The sequence below is a fragment of the Nycticebus coucang genome, chromosome 9, assembly GCF_027406575.1.
Source record: "Nycticebus coucang isolate mNycCou1 chromosome 9, mNycCou1.pri, whole genome shotgun sequence".
NCBI classification, from domain to species: domain Eukaryota; kingdom Metazoa; phylum Chordata; class Mammalia; order Primates; family Lorisidae; genus Nycticebus; species Nycticebus coucang.
This window is the reverse complement of record NC_069788.1, coordinates 28266733-28287741: the sequence shown is the minus strand read 5'-3', so window position 1 is coordinate 28287741 and position 21009 is coordinate 28266733. Positions and strand designations below refer to the sequence as shown.

Genomic DNA, 21009 nt, shown 5'->3' with positions numbered 1-21009 from the left:
CTGTGTTGTGAGGGTGAATTTTTACCACCTCTTTTTTATTCCAAATAAAACAAAAGGTTTTTAAAGCCTCTAATGTAGTTTCCATAACTAATTTCCAATACAAAGACTTCAACTCTACAGATAACATATGTAGAATGGAAAATCACAATTACCTTACAATGAATTTTACTAAGTTTTGTTCTATTAAATGATCCCTTCAAACTCTAAAACTAGGTCTATCTAGGATAGGACTGTTACCCAAAATTGAAGAAGGAAGATCTTGGGACTCTGGATATCTTAGTTTGTATTACACCCTGGTCATACCCACACCAGACACTAGTCTTTCATTATGAAAGATTCAAGAAAGTCGTTGTCCCACAGTTTACCCTGGCCTTTTCCAGCAAATGTCAAAGCAAAGATATTTTCAAGACATTATTTGAAGCAAAACTTTAGAAAAACATGGCTTATTCCCAACTCCTTCCTCTTTCCTTAGTATATTTCCTTCCTCCTTTGCAATAGATCATAATTTACCTTTAGCCCACAGCAAGTTACTGTCCTCTCTTGTTGCACTAAAGTAAAGTAATAATACTTGAATCTCTAGCTATAGAGGTGGCCGACAATAAATCATTTTCAAATTATTTTAAACTTTCCTCTTTATTTGTCTCTCTGTGTGTGCGTACTTGTACCAATAATGCTGTTCTAAGCTTAGTAAGGTCTCTGGGTTAATGATGTAATTTCTGAAGTTTACTTGGGCGATAATTTTATCTTAAAAAAATTTACAGAGTTCAAAATTCCTAATTATAGGGCAGGTGAAAATTAAGACATAAATCATCCCAACAGAAAATAATTTTAATTTTATTTCTTGTTTGTATATCTTAACCTTTGGGAACAATAAAATGAAATAAAGTTTATTTAAGTGTATATGCATATATATGTGAATTTTTATGAGCTACCACTGAATGTACACAGAAAAATCTCTATCAAGCACAGAAAAATGTTTATCAAAAACAAAACGCTACCAAAGTTTGCGATTGATTGTTTGCAATACTCCAGTCAACATGCATTAAATACCTGCTATGTACCTGCCAATATGTAAGCTCCACGTGGCAGGACCAAGAGTAGAAACAATAAAAACATTTCTCAGCTAATTATTACCATAAATAAGGGTCAAGTCCAAATGAATGAAAAAAATCACAGAGAATCTTTGCCGTGCATTGTAACTATTTACATAAGTTTATGCCCTTTGAAGTGTAGGTGGAGCCTCTCAGAAGCAGTAAAATTATTTCATAACTTATTCACTATCATTACAAAAATAACATCTCTATGTGATGACTAGAACATCAAGCCTGGGTGCTTCATGAGTGCTGGTCTTTCTAGCGACATGGAAGACATCAGCGTTTGGATGAGTTGCCCTTATCTCAAACTCAAGATGTCAAAATTTACACAACTGTGCGCAATCATAACCTGAGCTGGACCTTTGACAAATAGGTTTTATTTTTTTTAACCATTCCTCATTACGTTCTTTAAAAAAAAATATTCTGCTAAGTTATTTTAATTACATCTCTTCTTTACCCATTAGTTTACAGTATTTCCCTATAGTACTTGGAAATAAAGCTGAAAATTCCCTTCTTGATTGTCAAGACTCCGTATCCCCTTTGCCAATTTTGTTCCCCCAGCCCGTGTGCCCTGCCTTCTTCCTCTGTTCTCTTCTCCAAAGCACAGCTCAAGCCCTGCCTCTTCAGCTGAATTCCAGGGAGCACTTCAGCCTCCTCCTGAAGGTGCTTATCCTTGCCTCCTCCAGACCTTACAGTGATGTGAGGTCCTTACCTGAGCAAAATCTTGATGCACCTCTGGAATTTAGGCATAAATACCCAAGCATGTGTGGGCAGTCTGTGGATTTATTTGAGCCACTTTGCCTGGGAGAGGCAGCATGGGCAAAGAACCAGATAGGAAAAAGACGATGACAGTGAAGACTTGGAGTCTGTCTCGGATAGAAGCCCTCTCTCCTGACCACATGGACCCATGGCTAAACCTGAGGGAAGAACATGAAAGAACTCTCCAAATGGCTTTTGCACCTGATGCTCCACTGCCTGAGATTCTTTTGCCATCTCGTTCTGCTGCGTTACCAGAACACAGTTCCCGGAGAAGCCTGCAGGATTTGCTCACGACTCAAAGCCTCTATCGTTTTTTTTGTAAAACCATGTCTTTCTCCCTCCTCATGTTTTTAACATGACTACAATTTGACCTCTCTTACCATAATTATGTTTGTCTCTCCCTCTAAACATAACGGTAAAAATCATACCTATGTCTGCTCACCATCACAGCACCAGTGCCTATCACAGGTATACCAGGTGCTCCATAAATATGCCTTGAATAGTGAAAATCATGAATGAGACATGGAGAAACAAGCACCCCAACATTTTGGTATCCAAGTGGCCAGATGGGACCACGAGTGGCATGGAAAGATAGTCACCATACAGAACACAGTGCACTTCCACACTCTGGGGTTCAATCGCCCAGGGCAACGCAGGCCTACACCCGTGGATTCACGTGGTCACTGTCCTCATGGCAGTTCCAGCAGCAGAGGCAGGGATGAGGCAACTCCCACCACCTTCCTGAATGGATGGCAATGACCAAAGAGGCCAAAATAGGAGGAAAAGTGTACCAATAAAGCTTCGTGGTGATTATGGCAGGCAGACTGGTTGATGAACTTGTGTGAAATACGTGGTGAGAAAACCGGCAAACAGACAAGAAGGTTAAAAAGGGAAAGAGGTTCTCAGAGAGTTGGGGCCATGGGCAATAAAATTGTTATCACTATGAAAATAGCCACAGGTTGATCAGGCGCAGAGAGGCCTGGGGAGCCCTCAGTTATATGACAACCATGCCCAGCCAGCACCGTCTCTCTCAGCACTCAGTCATTCGCAATTATCACAGGGCACATCTCATCTCCCCTCCCGAACTCAGGGCCACCACCTTATGTTCATTTTGTTTATGTCACAATTTCAGACACAGTCACAATTAGCCATCGACTCATAGTGGTTTAAACTAACTATTCTAAATATTTTCTTCTGGACAAGCACATGTTAAACTCTCTTCAGATATATACCCAAGTGAGTACGTAATATTCAATATGTAAAAGATGAGAAAAAACCAATACAAACACTTACCAAGAATTTAGAATCAACCCAATCTATGCTAAGTAGTTGTATTCTGAAGTAAGAACTGTTTGATGTGGGGGGGTTGTTATTTATTTTAACAATCTATTCAGATAGGAAACTAGGATTCTTCAAGGACAAGATCACATATTAATAAATATCAGCACCAACTTCTGAAATTGGGTCTTCTTAATCCAGGACCAGAGAACTAGATGAGTAATGTAATTCCTAGCCTCTGGAAATAGCTATAAATCAGCTGTACCCAATTAGCTTTGATACTCAAAAAATTATATTCATTACTTCATAAATGTTATTTAAATGTCACACAAGTTGGAGTGACTGACTTCTCTGATGAAGAAAGTATTGCGTACATTTTGAATGTGAGTCATTGCTATTCCTAGAACTCTTAAAACCCAAGTTGGGCAGCTCTCTTCCTTTCTGTACCACGAATCAAAAGAAAAAAAAAATACAAAAATACAGTTTAAAAAGCTCAATAATTTATGAATATGCTTAAATGAAAAAGGACTGTGCTTTTAACTTCTAATTTAAAACAATGTATAACTACTTTGAGCTTTCAACATTGACCTGTTAACCAACCAACTATTCATTTACTCCCACTAATGACTTCTACTCATAATTGTATTTCCTACAAATTATTGTTCGAGTGTTTTAATGTCATTCATCCATAATTACACTGTCCCAGAAAACCATTCTTACCAAATGGGCATGGAGAGAAAGAAAATAATCTTTGTGGGTAACACACTTTAAAATCACTAATTGTCTTCTGTTTGTTTATTCTGTAGGACTTCAATCTTTATTCTAAGTCAGGCATCCTCAAACTTTTTAAACAGGGGGCCAATTCATCATCCCTCAGACCATTAGAGGGCCAGACTATAGTTTAAAAAAAAAAACAAACTATGAACCAATTCCTATGCACACTGCACTTTACTTTATTTTGAAGTAAAAAAACAAAACGGGAACAAATACAATCATACTGCCTCATGTGGCCCGCGGGCCACAGTTTGAGGACCCCTGCTAAGTGAATAACTGCTAAGACCTTTCCAAATCATTATGAGAGAGAGAGGGAGGGAGGGAGGGAGGAAGGAAGGGAGGGAGGGAGGGAGGGAGGGAGGGAAAGAATCATTTCATTAAAATAGTGTTCATATCAGACTTTAAAAATAAAAGAACTCACCAAAGAACTAGAAACATGTTCCTCAAATATACACAAATTATTTCCTCCTTATTTCTGGAGGCAGTTTGACCATGATCCATAGCAAAACAATGAAGACTATCTGTGTGTAAAGGAATATTTTGTCAAGCACTAGGAACATAAACATAAAAGGAACAGAGTTGCTTTCCTTCAAGGGCCATGAGCAGGTCAAGAAATAGACAGACAAAGTCAAAAATGTATCCTACTAAATGTTAAGACAGACAGCCAGTGTTTGTGGACACACAGACGTCGAGCTCCTCACTCACACCAAGGGAGTGTTTATTTTTGGGAATTTTTCCCAGAAGAGGTGGTACCTGAGCTGGGTTTTGAAGGATAAGCCAAAGTGGGTCAGCTATAAATGGGCAAAACAGTCTAAGCAAGTACAACGTGTGCGATGGTAAGGGACATTCAAATAACTGCTACATGCGTGGCATGGCTGGAGTACAGGTGCACAGTAAGTGTGGGTACCTGATGAGAGTCCCTCTCCCCTGCAGTGGTGTGAGCAAGACTCACCCAGAAAGGGTCTCACTGGCACTCTCAAAGAACTTAGATTTATAAACCAATGGAATATTCAGGATGAGAAATAAAGAATCATCTTGCGAAAGAGTTTTAAGCCCATAATACCGACATCAACTAAGGGAAAAGAATCTTTAAGGGAAAAATATACTTACTGCACACTGGGAGAGTAAGTCAAGTTCTAAGGGGGGTATGAGCCAGCCAGAGGAGAAAGAGGAAGCCTGATGTTGCTCGAGGAACTAAGTGGAAATCAGATGACTGGAGCTCACCAACAAAAAGGCATGGTGTGAGTGAGCAAAATAACGTAGGCTTTCATTAGCCTTTTTAAAGAATTTGACTTTTATTCAAAATAGTTATGTGAATAAATTTATGTTGTTAAAGATTTCCCTGAATGTTATGTAAAGAAGGAACTTTAGGAAAGCAAGTGAAAATAGGCAGTCTGCTGGCTGCATCCACAGCTGATGAGCAAAACTTTCTACACTGTGATGAAAGGGATTTGGGCACAAAGTTTATTCCCAGTGCCGAGAAATGAGTCCACCATTCTTCTGGCACAAAGAGTCAGAACAAGGTTAACCAAGGTTATATGGTTGGTGCTATGTGCCATACTTTGAAACCTTTCGCTATAGGTATTAAAGAAAATCTAACTTTTACTTCTATCCATTTTGAGTTTTGGTATTGTTACTTTCATTCAAAATAAGGGACTATGAAGAATCAAAAATATAAAGTTTTAAAAACCCAGAAAACAGAGAATTGTGAGACAAATGGGAATATCCAGGACCCTGTTTCTCACTCCTGTGAGGATATCAGGCCGTTTCAACAAATGTCATAGTTAGACCATAAGGCCCTTAGTGGTACATGTGAGTTAGAGATGCAAAACCCACTTGATCAGAGCTAAAGCCTTCTGAGGAATGTTTTTAATAACCACTTCTGTTCATTGTCCTTAAAATAAATAAAAATCCAGATATATTCCTGACCAGATAGATACTCGTTCTGATAATCATTGTTATGGTTATGGTTTAGAGTGGAGGTGATAGAGAGAAGAGAAAGAATTTTTTTTTTTTTTTTGAGACAAAGTCTCACTTTGTCGCCCTCAGAAGAGTGCTGTGGCATCACAGCTCACAACAACTTCAAACTCTGAGGCTCAAACTATTCTCTTGCTTCAGCCTCCCCAGTAGCTGGGACTACAGGCACCTGCCACAATGCCTGGCTATTTTTTTGTTGCAGTTGTCATTGCTGTTCAGCTGGCCCAGGCCAGGTTTGAACCTGCCAGTCTCAGTGTATGTTGCTGGCACCAAAACCACTGTGCTACAGGTGCCGAGCCAAAGGAATTAATTTTTAACAAGATAATTTCTTTTGAGAAAATCAACAAATGTGTAATGTTTGTTTTTAGTGTGAGGTTGATTGGTGTTGAGTTTTACTTCTCTAAATAAAACTATAGAGAAGAATCTTAGAATCTAAGAATTCTAAGAATGTTAGAATCTTAACACACCAGATTAAAATATGTTTTTCCTACCATTTTATCCTGTGTTCATATATTGCCAAAATACATATTTAAGTAAAAATGTGATAATTCTGTGCACATCATTTCTGTGAATTCTCCTTATTTTAATATTAAGGGAACATTGTTCATCTATATTATTTATGAATTGACATTGTAATGGCATCACAGTATCCCATTTAAAATAGTATATTTGTATACTAATCTCTTATTTCTCCATATTTACTTTGTTTCAGATATTTTTGCTCTTTTAATGATGTAAGCATTCTTGAGCATAATTTTTTTACTGTTTCAGAAAGTGACAAATATTATACATACTTACAGCGTAAAACATGATGCTGTGATACACAACGTGATGATCTGATATGGGTACACTGTGAAACAATTAAATCAAGCTAGTTACTACCCTGTTTCCCTGAAAATAAGACAGTGTCTTATTTTAAGGTGTGCTTCCTAGGATGTGTTAGGTCTTATTTTCAGGGGACGTCTTATCTTTCCTGTAAGTAGGTCTTATTTTCAGAGGATGTCTTATTTTCGGGAAAACAGGGTATAACCATGACCTCCCATTCTTATTTTGTGCTGAGAACACTTACGACTTAATCTCTTAGTAATTTTCACATGTACAATAGGTCACTAACTAGGTCACCACAGGTTATCAGTAACTAGGTCACCACGCTGTATGATAGATCTCCAGGATTTATTTATCCTGGCTAATTGAAACTGCTTACCTTTTGACCATGAACTCCCCATTCCCTAATCCTTTCCCCTCACCTGTCACTGGAAATCACCATTCTACTCTCTGCTGCTTTGAGTTTGACTTTGTAGATACGTGAACATGTAAATGAGATCTTGCAGGATTTCGCCTTTCTATGCCTGGCGTTTTTCCTCATTAATACATCCTCCAGGTTTATCCATGTTGTCACGAATGACAGGATTTCCTTCTTTTCTAAGACTGAATCAAATTCCATTGCATACCACATTTTCTTTATTCATTGATTCTCTGTCATAACTACTCACCTTACCATTGCAGGGTGAAATGCCATAGATAATACCTAAACGAAGGGGCATGGCTGTGCTTCAAAAAATTTTGTTTACGGAGGCAGAGCAAGATGGCAGCCGAGTAACAGCTTCCTTGCATCTGGGCACCGTGAGTCTGGGGATATAGGACTCCAGGCATCTCTGGCTGGTGGGATCTGCCTATCATCATGCCTGAGAGGATACAGGGAGTCAGCAAGAGACTTCTGGACCCCAAGAGGAGGACTAAAACAGTGGAAAACCAGCAAGTGGTCGCGTGTGTTCAATCCGTCTAAACCTGCCTGCAACTGTAAGTTCAGTAGCAGCGAGACTGCAAACCAGAAAGGCCTTACCTGTGAACTGTTTTGGTGTCTTTGGACTTGGCACTCAGCTGAACTGCCTTGGGGAGAGCCTGAGTGGGAGTGCGGAGAACGTTGGCCGTTGTCTAGGGCCCCAGTCTGAGCCGCTGAGCCAGACGGAGCTAATAGTGTTTGGCTCTGGGTCACAGGCAGCCATTGTGAGCGATCTGCCCCGGCAAGCTCCGCCCTCAGGGTTGCAGAGGTAGAATTGGGTGGGAGCTGGTAACCCAGCCACCAAGTAGCCTAAGGGCGGGGTCTGAGCCGCTTTGCAGCCCTAACCCTCGGGGGCAGAGGGAGACCAGTTTTGGCACACGGGGTAAGTGGATAGCCACCTCAGCAGTGATTCCAGTGACAAGCACTTCCCCTGGGAAAGCTTCTGCTCAGCAAGTGAACAAGTTCAAAGTGCCTTTTAGGTGGGCTGAAGAGAGATTTAGGGTGCCTATCTGCTGGGTTTGAGAAACTAGCAGCCTCCAGTCGTATCAGAACTGTAATTAACATCTCATACCCCAGAAGACCACGTGTTGCCCAGACAATATTCAATAACATATACATACTGCTTTGTTTTTGGTTGTGTTTTTTTTTGTTGTTGTTGTTTGTTTTTTTTGGTTTGGTTGTTTTTTTTTGTTTATTTTGATGTTGTTGATTGTTGTTTTGTTTTTTAGGTTCAACCTTTTCCATACAGATCCTTTTTCTTTCTCAATTTTTCTAGTTTAATTATAATTTCCCATTGCTGCCTATTTCAATAATTAGAACTTCATTTTTGTTAGTGTTCCTACCGCTATTATTTGGTTTTCCACCCAATTTTATCCCGTAAAGTTTTCTGTTTGCTTGTTTTGGTTTGATTGATAGCATTTTTGTCTTTCCTCTCTACTTGGTGGAGGTGGGGTACTGTGTCTGATCAGGTTAGCAAAGAGCTGCTGACCGCAAGGGAACCACACAACTGGGCACCCCCAGAAGGTGTTTTTTTTTTAAGGTTGTATCAAAGTACCCTACTGTACACCTATATTGCTCTGTCTCCCTCTTTCTGTGCCTCTCTTCTTTTTGTCAATATTCCTTTTACCCACCCCCTCTCCTTTCTCTATTTTTATTTTTTTTTTCTTATCACTCGGTCCTCCTTTCTTTCATCCCTTTTTTGCTCTTCAACCTTCTCACCCTTCTGGTCCTGTAACCCTTAGTCCACAGGCACGAGAACTTAAAGAGCAAGAGGAAGTGAAAGGAAAATTAGGGCAAGGAAACAGATAAAAGAAATCACTCATGAGGAAGAATCAGCAGAAAACTCCAGGCAACATGAAGAACCAGTCCAGAACAACCCCGCCAAGGGACCATGAGGTAGCTACTGCAGAGGATTCCACATATACAGAAATGTTAGGAATGACAGAAAGGGAATTTAGAATACACATGTTGCAAACAATGAAAGAAATGATGGAAACAATTAAGGAAACTGCTAATAAAGTGGAAAATAACCAAAAGGAAATTCAAAAACAGAATCAAATAAGAGATGAACAATATGAAGAATATAAAAAGGACATACCAGAGCTGAAGGAAATGAAACAGTCAATCAGGGAACTTAAAGATGCAATGGAAAGTATCAGCAACAGGTTAGACCATGCAGAAGAAAGAATTTCAGAGGTAGAAGACAAAGTTTTTGAGATAACTCAGATAGTAAAAGAAGCAGAAAAGAAGAGAGAGAAAGCAGAACGTTCACTGTCAGAATTATGGGACTTAATGAAGTGTTCCAACATACGAGTTATAGGAATTCCAGAAGGGGAAGAAGAATGCCCCAGAGGAATGGAAGCCATACTAGAGAATATTATAAAAGAAAATTTCCCAAATATCACCAAAGATTCTGACACACTGCTTTCAGAGGGATATCGGACCCCAGGTCGCCTCAACTCTAACCGAGCTTCTCCAAGACACATTGTGATGAACCTGTCCAAAGTCAAGACAAAAGAAAAGATTCTGCAAGCTGCCAGGAGTAAGCGCCAGTTGACCTACAGGGGCAAATCCATCAGAGTGACCGCAGACTTCTCTAATGAAACTTTCCAAGCAAGAAGACAATGGTCATCTACCTTTAATCTACTTAAACAGAACAATTTCCAGCCCAGAATTCTGTACCCTGCTAAGCTAAGCTTCAAAATTGACGGAGAAATCAAATCATTTACGGATATACAGACATTGAGGAAATTCGCCACAATAAGACCAGCTCTACAGGAAATACTTCAACCTGTTCTAAACACTGACCACCACAATGGATCAGCAGCAAAGTAAGAACTCAGAAATTAAAGGACAGAACCTAACCTCCACACTGATGCAAAAGATAAAACTAAGCAATGGACTCTCACAAAATAAGGCGAATAGAATACTACCACACTTATCAATTATCTCAATAAATGTTAATGGCTTCAATTCCCCACTGAAGAGACATAGATTGGTTGACTGGATTAAAAAACACAAGCCATCCATTTGCTGTCTGCAAGAAACACACCTGGCTTCAAAAGACAAATTAAAGCTCCGAGTCAAGGGTTGGAAGACAATTTTTCAGGCAAAGGGAATTCAGAAGAAAAGAGGAGTTGCAATCTTATTTTCAGATACATGTGGATTTAAAGCAACTAAAGTCAAAAAAGACAAAGATGGTCACTTTATATTGGTCAAGGGAAAAATACAACAAGAAGACATTTCAATTCTAAATATCTATGCACCCAATTTAAATGCTCCCAGATTCTTGAAACGGACCTTACTCAGTCTGAGAAATATGATATCTGATAATACCATCATAACAGGGGACCTTAACACTCCTCTTACAGAGCTGGACAGATCCTCTAAACAGAAATTAAACAAGGATATAAGAGATTTAAATGAGACCCTAGAACAACTGTGCTTGATAGACACATATAGAACACTCCATCCCAAAGATAAAGAATATACATTCTTCTCGTCACCCCATGGGACATTCTCCAAAATTGATCATATCCTGGGACACAAAACAAATATCAACAGAATCAAAAGTATTGAAATTTTACCTTGTATTTTCTCAGACCATAAGGCACTAAAGGTGGAACTCAACTCTAACAAAAATGCTCGACCCCACCCAAAGGCATGGAAATTAAACAATCTTCTGTTGAATAACAGATGGGTGCAGGAAGAAATAAAACAGGAAATCATTAACTTCCTTGAGCATAACAACAATGAAGACATAAGCTACCAAAACTATGGGATACTGCAAAAGCAGTTTTGAGAGGAAAATTCATCGCTTTAGATGCCTACATTCGAAAAACAGAAAGAGAGCACATCAACAATCTCACAAGAGATCTTATGGAATTGGAAAAAGAAGAACAATCTAAGCCTAAACTCAGTAGAAGAAAAGAAATATCCAAAATCAAATCAGAGATCAATGAAATTGACAACAAAAGAATCATTCAGAAAATTAATGAAACAAGGAGTTGGTTTTTTGAAAAAATAAATAAAATAGATAAACCATTGGCCAGACTAACGAGGAATAGAAAAGTAAAATCTCTAGTAACCTCAATCAGAAATGATAAAGGGGAAATAACAACTGATCCCACAGTGATACAAGAGATCATCTCTGAATACTACCAGAAACTCTATGCCCAGAAATTTGACAATGTGAAAGAAATGGATCAATATTTGGAATCACACCCTCTCCCTAGGCTCATCCAGGAAGAAATAGAGCTCCTGAACAGACCAACTTCAAGCACTGAGATCAAAGAAACAATAAAAAATCTTCCAACCAAAAAATGCCCTGGTCCAGATGGCTTCACTCCAGAATTCTATCAAACCTTCAAGGAAGAGCTTATTCCTGTACTGCAGAAATGATTCCAAAAAATTGAGGAAGAAGGAATCTTCCCCAACACATTCTATGAAGCAAACATCACCCTGATACCAAAACCAGGAAAAGACCCAAACAGAAAGGAGAATTTCAGACCAATCTTACTCATGAACATAGACGCAAAAATTCTCAACAAAATCCTAGCCAATAGATTACAGCTTATCATCAAAAAAGTCATTCATCATGATCAAGTAGGCTTCATCCCAGGGACGCAAGCCTGGTTTAACATACGCAAGTCTATAAACGTTATCCACCATATTAGCAGAGGCAAAAATAAAGATCACATGATCCTCTCAATAGATGCAGAAAAAGCACTGCATCTATTGATAAAATCATTTTTGATAAAATCCAGCATCCTTTTCTAATTAGAACTCTGAAGAGTATAGGCATAGGTGGCACATTTCTAAAACTGCTTGAAGCTATCTATGACAAACCCACAGCCAATATTTTACTGAATGGAGTAAAACTGAAAGCTTTTCCTCTTAGAACTGGAACCAGACAAGGTTGTCCTCTGTCACCTTTACTATTCAACGTAGTGCTGGAAGTTCTAGCCAATACAATTAGGCAAGACAAGGAAATAAAGGGAATCCAAATGGCAGCAGAGGAGGTCAAACTCTCCCTCTTTGCTGACGACATGATCTTATACTTAGAGAACCCCAAAGACTCAACCACAAGACTCGTAGAAGTCATCAAAAAATACAGTAATGTTTCAGGATATAAAATCAATGTCCACAAGTCAGTAGCCTTTGTGTACACCAATAACAGTCAAGATGAGAAGATAATTAAGGACACAACTCCCTTCACCATAGTTTCAAAGAAAATGAAATACCTAGGAGTATACCTAACGAAGGAGGTGAAGGACCTCTATAAAGAAAACTATGAAATCCTCAGAAAGGAAATAGCAGAGGATATTAACAAATGGAAGAACATACCATGCTCATGGATGGGAAGAATCAACATTGTTAAAATGTCTATACTTCCCAAAGCAATCTACTTATTCAATGCCATTCCTATCAGACTGTATGATACCCCATGATCATATCAATGTATATAGTTATGATTTAATAAAAAAAAAGAAAAAAAAACTTAATATCCACTTAATATTGTGAAATAAAAAGTAAAATAGTGTCAAAAAAACAAAGGTAATTACAATATCAACATAAGAAAAAAAAAATACCAACATCGTACTTTCAAGATTTGGAAAAAATGATTCTGCGTTTTGTATGGAACCAGAAAAAACCCCGTATAGCTAAGGCAGTTCTCTGTAACAAAAATAAAGCTGGGGGCATCAGCATACCAGATTTTAGTCTGTACTACAAAGCCATAGTGCCCAAGACAGCATGGTACTGGTACAAAACAGAGACATAGACACTTGGAATCGAATTGAAAACCAAGAAATGAAACTAACATTTTACAACCACCTAATCTTTGATAAACCAAACAAGAACATACCTTGGGGAAAGACTCCCTATTCAATAAATGGTGTTGGGAGAACTGGATGTCTACATGTAAAAGACTGAAACTGGACCCACACCTTTCCCCACTCACAAAAATTGATTCAAGATGGATAAAGGACTTAAACTTAAGGCATGAAACAATAAAAATCCTCCAAGAAAGCATAGGAAAAACACTGGAAGATATTGGCCTGGGGAAAGACTTCATGAAGAAGACTGCCATGGCAATTGCAACAACAACAAAAATAAACAAATGGGACTTCATTCAACTGAAAAGCTTCTGTACAGCTAAGGAGACAATAACCAAAGCAAAGAGACAACCTACACAATGGGAAAGGATATTTGCATATTTTCAATCAGACAAAAGCTTGATAACTAGGATCTATAGAGAACTCAAATTAATCCACATGAAAAAAGCCAACAATCCCATATATCAATGGGCAAGAGACATGAATAGAACTTTCTCTAAAGATGACAGACAAATGGCTAACAAACACATGAAAAAATGGTCCTCATCTCTATATATTAGAGAAATGCAAATCAAAACAACCCTGAGATATCATCTAACCCCAGGGAGAATGGCCCACATCACAAAATCTCAAAACTGCAGGTGCTGGCATGGATGTGGAGAGAAGGGAACACTTTTACACTGCTGGTGGGACTGCAAACTAGTACAACCTTTCTGGAAGGAAGTATGGAGAAACCTCAAAGCACTCAAGCTAGACCTCCCATTTGATCCTGCAATCCCATTACTGGGCATCTACCCAGAAGGAAAGAAATCCTTTTATCATAAGGACACTTGTACTAGACTGTTTATTGCAGCTCAATTTACAATCGCCAAAATGTGGAAACAGCCTAAATGCCCACCAACCCAGGAATGGATTAACAAGCTGTGGTATATGTATACCATGGAATACTATTCAGCCATTAAAAAAAATGGAGACTTTACATCCTTCGTATTAACCTGGATGGATGTGGAAGACATTATTCTTAGTAAAGCATCACAAGAATGGAGAAGCATGAATCCTATGTACTCAATTTTGATATGAGGACAATTAATGACAATTAAGGTTATGGGGGGGAACAGAAAGAGGGAAGGAGGGAGGGGGGTGGGGCCTTGGTGTGTGTCACACTTTATGGGGGCAAGACATGATTGCAAGAGGGACTTTACCTAACAATTGCAATCAGTGTAACCTGGCTTACTGTACCCTCAATGAATCCCCAACAATAAAAAAAAAAAAAAAAATATTTTGTTTACAAAAACAAGCAATGGATCAGATTAGGTCCTTGAGCCCCAGTTTTCAGAACTTAGTTAAAGACATAAATGTGAAAAGAAAAAAACAAACAAAATATATATATATATATATAAGTACTAAAAACAAATAAATAAATTTTTACATAGTCTTTGTACAGAAGAGAATTTCTAAACAAGGAATCAAAACCACAAAGCATAAAGGAAAATATTTGTAGATTTGACATAACAGAAATCAGAAAACTCCATTAAAGTACTGAAAAGTAAATAAGAAATTGGGATCTGAACAGGTTCCTTGCACCTCTACTGGGAATTACAAAGGGGGCCATAAGGAATAGAGCCCTACTTAAGATCCCAAAATAACCTGAAAAAATAAAAATTGAGATGACTCTTTCAGAAACCAGGAAGAAATATCTTCTGTCCATCTTTCTGCCACAGGTAAATACCACCTGTATATGCACAAAATAAAAGGAAGCACATGTGCATCTTAAGCCCATGAAGAGGGCGGAATAAATTTTACCTGCCTCCCCTTTCAGGCCCCTGTTTCATCATCTCTAAAAGGAAAGCAATAATCCCAGTTTTTCCTACTTCACAGGGTGGTTGTGAGCATTCAGTGAGAAGAAAGAATGGGAAGCAGCTTTGAAAATTATAAAGTGCCAGGATCTAGGTAAAATCCAATTTTAATAAATACTGAATATAATACCCAATTCGATGATACTCTTTCTCCATGACCAGGCTGAAAGCAATACTATTAATAGTGTGGCTTTGATGACACATATGGAAGAATTCTCTTTGATGGAAAAATCGCAATCTTCTGCTTATATAGCTTTCCATTTACTTAACAAGTTGAGTTTCTTGTGGTACTTGAATAATGTAAAAAATGTAAATTCTTGACCACATTAATCATTTAATAAAATATAAGATAGTTGCTACTGGAGCATGGTTGGGGGGAACAGGGAGGGCTGTAGAACAAGGCAGAAGGTGTGAAGCAGGGACCTAAATCAGACAAGGCGTTATGGCCTGGGTATAAATATTTGACTTTATCTGAGAAACAATGGGAAGCCACTGAAGAGTTTTCAGCAACAGCATGATATAAACAGATGTGTGTTTTTATTTATTACTTTTTTAATCTTTCTCGAGACAGAGTCTTACTCTGTCACCTTGGAATAGAGTGCTATGATGTCATAACTCACAGCAACCTCAAACTCTTGGGCTCAAGAGATCTTCCTGTCTTAGCCTCCTACGTACCTAGGATTAAAGGCATCTACCACAATGCCTGGCTGGTTTTTCTATTTTTAGTAGAGATTTAGTCTCATTCTTGCTCAGGCTGGTCTCCAAACTCCTGAGTTCAGGCAATCCACCCACCTCAGCTTTCTAGAGTACTAGGACTATAGTGTGGACAATCTAGATTTGTGTTTTTAAAAAAGATCATCTTGGTTACAAGGCAAAGAATGAATTAGAGTGGAACGAAAGTAGAAGCCAGAAGATAAATTAGAAGAATTACACAATAGTTCAGACATAGGTTGAAACTATCATAAACTAAGGTCATAGTAATGGAGGTGGAGAGCTGTATATGAGCTCATGAGTTATCCAAGAATTAAAATCAACAAGACATAGCAATGGACATGATGTGAAAGATGATAAAGAAGGTATCAAGAATGACAACCAGGTTTCTGGCTAACAGATCACTATAAAACAATAAACACCCTTCCATCTTTCTTAGAATGACAATGAGGCAACTTCACCAAATCAGAACTATAGGCACATACAATGATAGCAATAAATGACATTTATTGATTGGTTGCTCTATTGCTATCACTGTGCTGAGTACTTTACATGTTTTATTTCATTTAAACCATATAATAACATCATGAGAAACGTTTTGGCACTGTTTGCATTACATCAGTTTGTAAACTAAAACACTGAGGAGTTAGGTTTTTCAAGGTCCATAATCTAGTTAGTGGTAGAAATGAGATTTTGACCCAAGCAATCTGCTTCCAGAGACCATGTACATAACACTGACCCAGAGAAAGATGAGCAAGTACTCAATGACTGAACAAAGTCAAGCTTATCTACAGAATATGCAGAATATCTTTCATTCCAGGTGGATAATGCATCTCGTATTTTAGGAAAGTATACTCCCTCACTCTCAGACCATGTAGTTCAGGGCTCTGCTCACAACCTGGCCAATGAGAGTGCTACTTCCCTGGTCATAGTAGTTGGTTTAGTGACCCAAATGGAATCACTTTTGACTCAAGTGAAACCAAAGTTAATCCTGAGGCTTCTGTTCAAAGTTTTTATTCAGTTATTCAAGTAACAAATATCTTTTGAAACCCAATGATATATTAGTCTAGACTGTTCTAGGCAATGGGTATTTGTTATAAACAAAAAAAGGAAAACCCCTGCCCTCATGATGTACAATAAATATGATAAGTAAACCATATGTAATATATTAGCTAATGTTAAAAGCTAAGGTAGAAGCTAAAATCCAGAAGAAGAGTTGTGAATTGGTGATAAGTGAATGTTGAAATTTGCCCAGGAGTCAAATAGCCATTGGGAAAGGGTCATTCTCTATCATCTGGAGCCACAGGGTCCCATTTCTTCCTCCACAAATGGATAATTTGACTAAAAATGAAGCCAACTCAGGGGGAAACATAATCAAGAGTCACAAAGAAACAAAGTCTTAATGATTTCATTGGAGCACCTGGAATCAGCTGCGCCTCAAGTTTTTTTTAAGTTATATGAGGCAATAAATGCTCTTATTTTTTGTTCGAATAGGGTTTCTGTCACTTACAACCAAAAAAGACCTGACAAATGCCAACACTTTGAAGTATATATAGAAACTAGAAGTACCTTACAATGTGTTTCTAAGTGGCGTTCCTGCTGTACTTGGATTATTGAATAGCTAGAACTCATTTCTAATTAGCAGTATACATTTACATGTAAACATCTAAAATTAAAAGGCCTTAAAAACAGCATGTTCACTTAAATGTGTTTAAACAAGTTCCTTAAAGTGCAGTTTATACTATTAATTTAAGGAACCTTTTCTTATAGATCCTTGCAAGGTTACTCTTAACCAGATCAATGCAATTTTAGCAGAATTTTCTGCCATTGTGCATAGAATGGTTGTACAGTGTCTTCTGGACTTTTGTGACAGTCCAGACAGAAGAGAGAAAATTTCCCCTTACTTTATACTAGTGGTGTTGGTTATATTTAGGAGGACATAGGGCCAAAGATTAGTCTTCGTCTGGTTGGAAGGGAGAACCAGTCATCCAGGCATTGGCCATCCTATCATGCTGAGGGTTCCAAGTATATGGGAACCATGCTCACTGGTGTTAATCTGACTGTATAATTATGATTTGCCGCATACCAGCTGCCCAGAATGCTATATTGTTAATATATTAAAGCTTGTTTAAATTTAAGACTGAAGAAAGCAACAAATAAGATTTACTTTTTTGTCTTCCTGCTGGTATTATTTTTTTAAGTATTATTTTTTTTTTTTTTGAGACAGAGTCTCACTATGTCGCCCTTGGTAGAGTGCCATGGCATCAGAACCCACAGCATCTCAAACTCTTGGGCTTAAGCGATTCTCTTGCCTCAACCTCCTAAGTAGCTGGGACTACATGCGCCTTCCACAACACTCAGCTATTTTTCTTTTGTTGCACTTGTCATTGTTGTTTAGCAGGCCCAGGCCAGGCTTGAACCTGCCACCCTCAGTGTATGTGACCAGTACCCTACCCACTGAGATACGGGCACTGCTCTATTTTTTTAATTTTTTAAATTCCAGATTACTATCTGGGTACACACAATTAGGTTACATTGTTTCCATTTGTAGTAGAGTCTGAGTCCTATTTGTTTCCTTCACCTAGAAAGTGTGCCATATATCCCTGCATTGTTCCCTTTGAGTGGAAACTTGCCAAACCCTCTCTCTCCACCCCCTTCTTTTATTTAATTGAGTTTTTCTTTCAAGTGAGCATGGAGTTGCTAAGCTACTAGTTTCAATTTAGTATTAAGCACATGTGATGCTTGTCTTTTCTTTCTTATGACATTTTACTTAGGAGAATATTCTCCAAATCCATCCAGGTTGTTACAAAAGATATACAATCTCCATTTTTATGGGTGAATAGTATTCCACGGTGTATGTATACCATAGTTTATTAATCCATTCATGTGTTGGAGGGCACTTGCGTTGTTTCCACATCTTTGCAATTGTGAATTGGGCTGCTATAAATATTCAAATGCAAATGTCATTACTGTACAATGACTTCTTTTCTTTTGTATGTGAAGAGAAGGGAACACTCATGCACTGTTAGTGGATTAGTACAGATTACTATGGCCTTTATGGAAAGAAGGATGGAGAGTCTTCAAAGAACAAACATAGACCTCCCATTTGTCCTGCAATCCTATTACTATGTATCTACCCAAAACAAAAAAGTTTAAAATTTTCCCCATCTTCCATTCTCCATTCTTCCCCTCTATTTAATCTTATTTTCTATGTAAATAAGAAGCTGAAATGAGTCCTAAATGAAACAGAACAAAACACAGCAACATTACAATTTCAACAACCAAATGACATTTGCTCTCCTCTCCAACCCAGCATCCTTTTAGAGCGCCCTTCCATACATGCAGCAGCTGTTGGGCACAACTTCTGCTCCTCCAGAAACTACCAGGAGGACAATAAGAACAAAGCAACAATAAGCATGCCAGGTTGTAAGGGAGCCATACACAGGGAGCAGACACCTCCTTGGGGCGTATTGAAAGGAAGCTAATCTTGCTCTGCCCTCTTAGGTGTCCCTGCAGCAAAGCCCACATCAGGCTATATGAGCAACCAAAAAAAAGGATATCCCAAGAAATCTCCAGAGACAGGCTGAGCCATCAGCCTGGGGGAGCTGACCATGGCCTTTTCCTCTCCTTCCAACAGAGGGAGGTATGAGGGCATATTCTTTATTCAAGCATAGAAAAAGGATTTCCTACGTATCAATCTTGAGTTTCCCATAGGATGGGGAGACAAGCTTCTTTTCCCCAGGTTAGATGTCTGTACATGCAGCCTTTTTGCTAAACTATTCACACTTAGCCAAGCAAGAAAAGAACTGGAGAGAGAGAGAGAAAGCAAAGAAGAGAAAGGGGGTGACGACGGAAACATCTTTGATGTGGATGGAGTTGTTAGTTTCGTTTCCTCTAGATAACTGGTTGCCTAAGAAGGTAGCTTGGTTTGAACCAACTTTCAGGTACCTCACCTAAGACCAACCCCAACATGGATGCTAAGGGGACTGCAAACCCAGGGAGGGTTTCAACACTGGGAAACTGCAGCAGGAAGGACTCCTCCAGTGATCTCATGCAGGCATCTTAGAGGACAGTACCTTCAATTCGCAAGTATTGTTCAGAAAGGCAGCAACACCCAGGAGACTTGCAGGAATGTCCACTGCATGTGGATTAGCTAAGGACTTTTTTGTTTATCTATGGTGGCAGATATCACAAAAATTATTCACAGACCTTTTTTCTCTTATCAGTTTTAGTTAGAGTTTGCGTGTCTAATGCGTGACCCAAGATAACTCTTCTTCTTCCAATGAAATGCAGAGAAGCCAAAAGGTTAGACACCCCTGCAACTGCACAGTTAAATAAAAAGCTTGTTACATTTCCTGCCATACGTCTACCATGTACCCCAATGCTGAGAAAATATAAGAAGGAGGAGAGGCGAGTGAAGAGGTGCACCCTACCTTTCAGGAGCCTCAAAAGATGAAGCTTTGAGGAGGAGGAAAAAAATATTAATAGGAGAGTGAAGTTTTGTTTTGTTTTGTTTTGGTTTGGTTTGGTTTGGTTTGTAGAGACAGAGTCTCACTTTATCACCCACGGTAGAGTGCCATGGCATCACACAGCTCACAGCAATCTCCAACTCCTGGGCTTAAGCGATTCTCTTGCCTCAGCCTCCCGAGTAGCTGGGACCATGGGCACAGCAACCGGCTATTTTTGTTGTTGTTGCAGTTTGGCCAGGGTGGGATTTTAACCTGCCACCCTCAGTATATGGGGCCAGTGCCCTACCCACTGAGCCACAGATGCCACCCAGAGACTGAAGTTTTAAACTGGATAATGAGAACTGACCTTTTTAATATCTGAAATCACTGGAAAGCTATGGTGCCTAAGGTAGTGTTAAAGAACAGGAAAAAAAAAATCCATCAGAATATAGATGATGATAGTTACCTGACAAAAATAAGGTCTGCTCTGAGTTCGACTTCTGTCTGCAAAGTCTGCATCTCACAAACATCCCTAAAAAATGTACTTCTGTGTGCATAGCCCTGTGGCAAATTTATATACCACACTAGCTCAAGTTTCCCAATAATTCCCAGTACTATTTTGTGGTGATAAATGCTAGGAGAAGGCAGAGAACCTCTTCAATACTGAGGAAATCCAAGATCTCTGGAAAGGAGGAAGAAAAACCATAACATCTACTAGAAAACTATACTTCATAAGATCTCAGAATAAATAAAACTTTAAGAATTTTTAGTAAGACTGAAATTTAAAATTTGGGATTCAATCAGAGCAAAAGTGTTCAATAATACTAGTTTTAACCTCAAAGATTTGGTGAGAATCTTCTATATTCTGAACTCTGTACTAGAAACTTAAACAGCATTTCTGTTTGCCTAATCTCACACATGTTATTTATTCAGCCTACATGCAGCCTAAATGATAACTGATTTTAACTTTACACATGGAGTCTATTCAACAGT

The 21009-nt window shown here is 38.6% G+C and overlaps 1 protein-coding gene across 3 annotated transcripts in view; it reads right to left on the bottom strand.

Annotated features, from left to right (window-relative positions):
- The window catches only part of PKHD1 (PKHD1 ciliary IPT domain containing fibrocystin/polyductin), a 497465-nt gene that overhangs the window by 282873 nt on the left and 193583 nt on the right, over positions 1–21009 (bottom strand). The gene's annotated exons all lie outside the window — the stretch shown is intronic.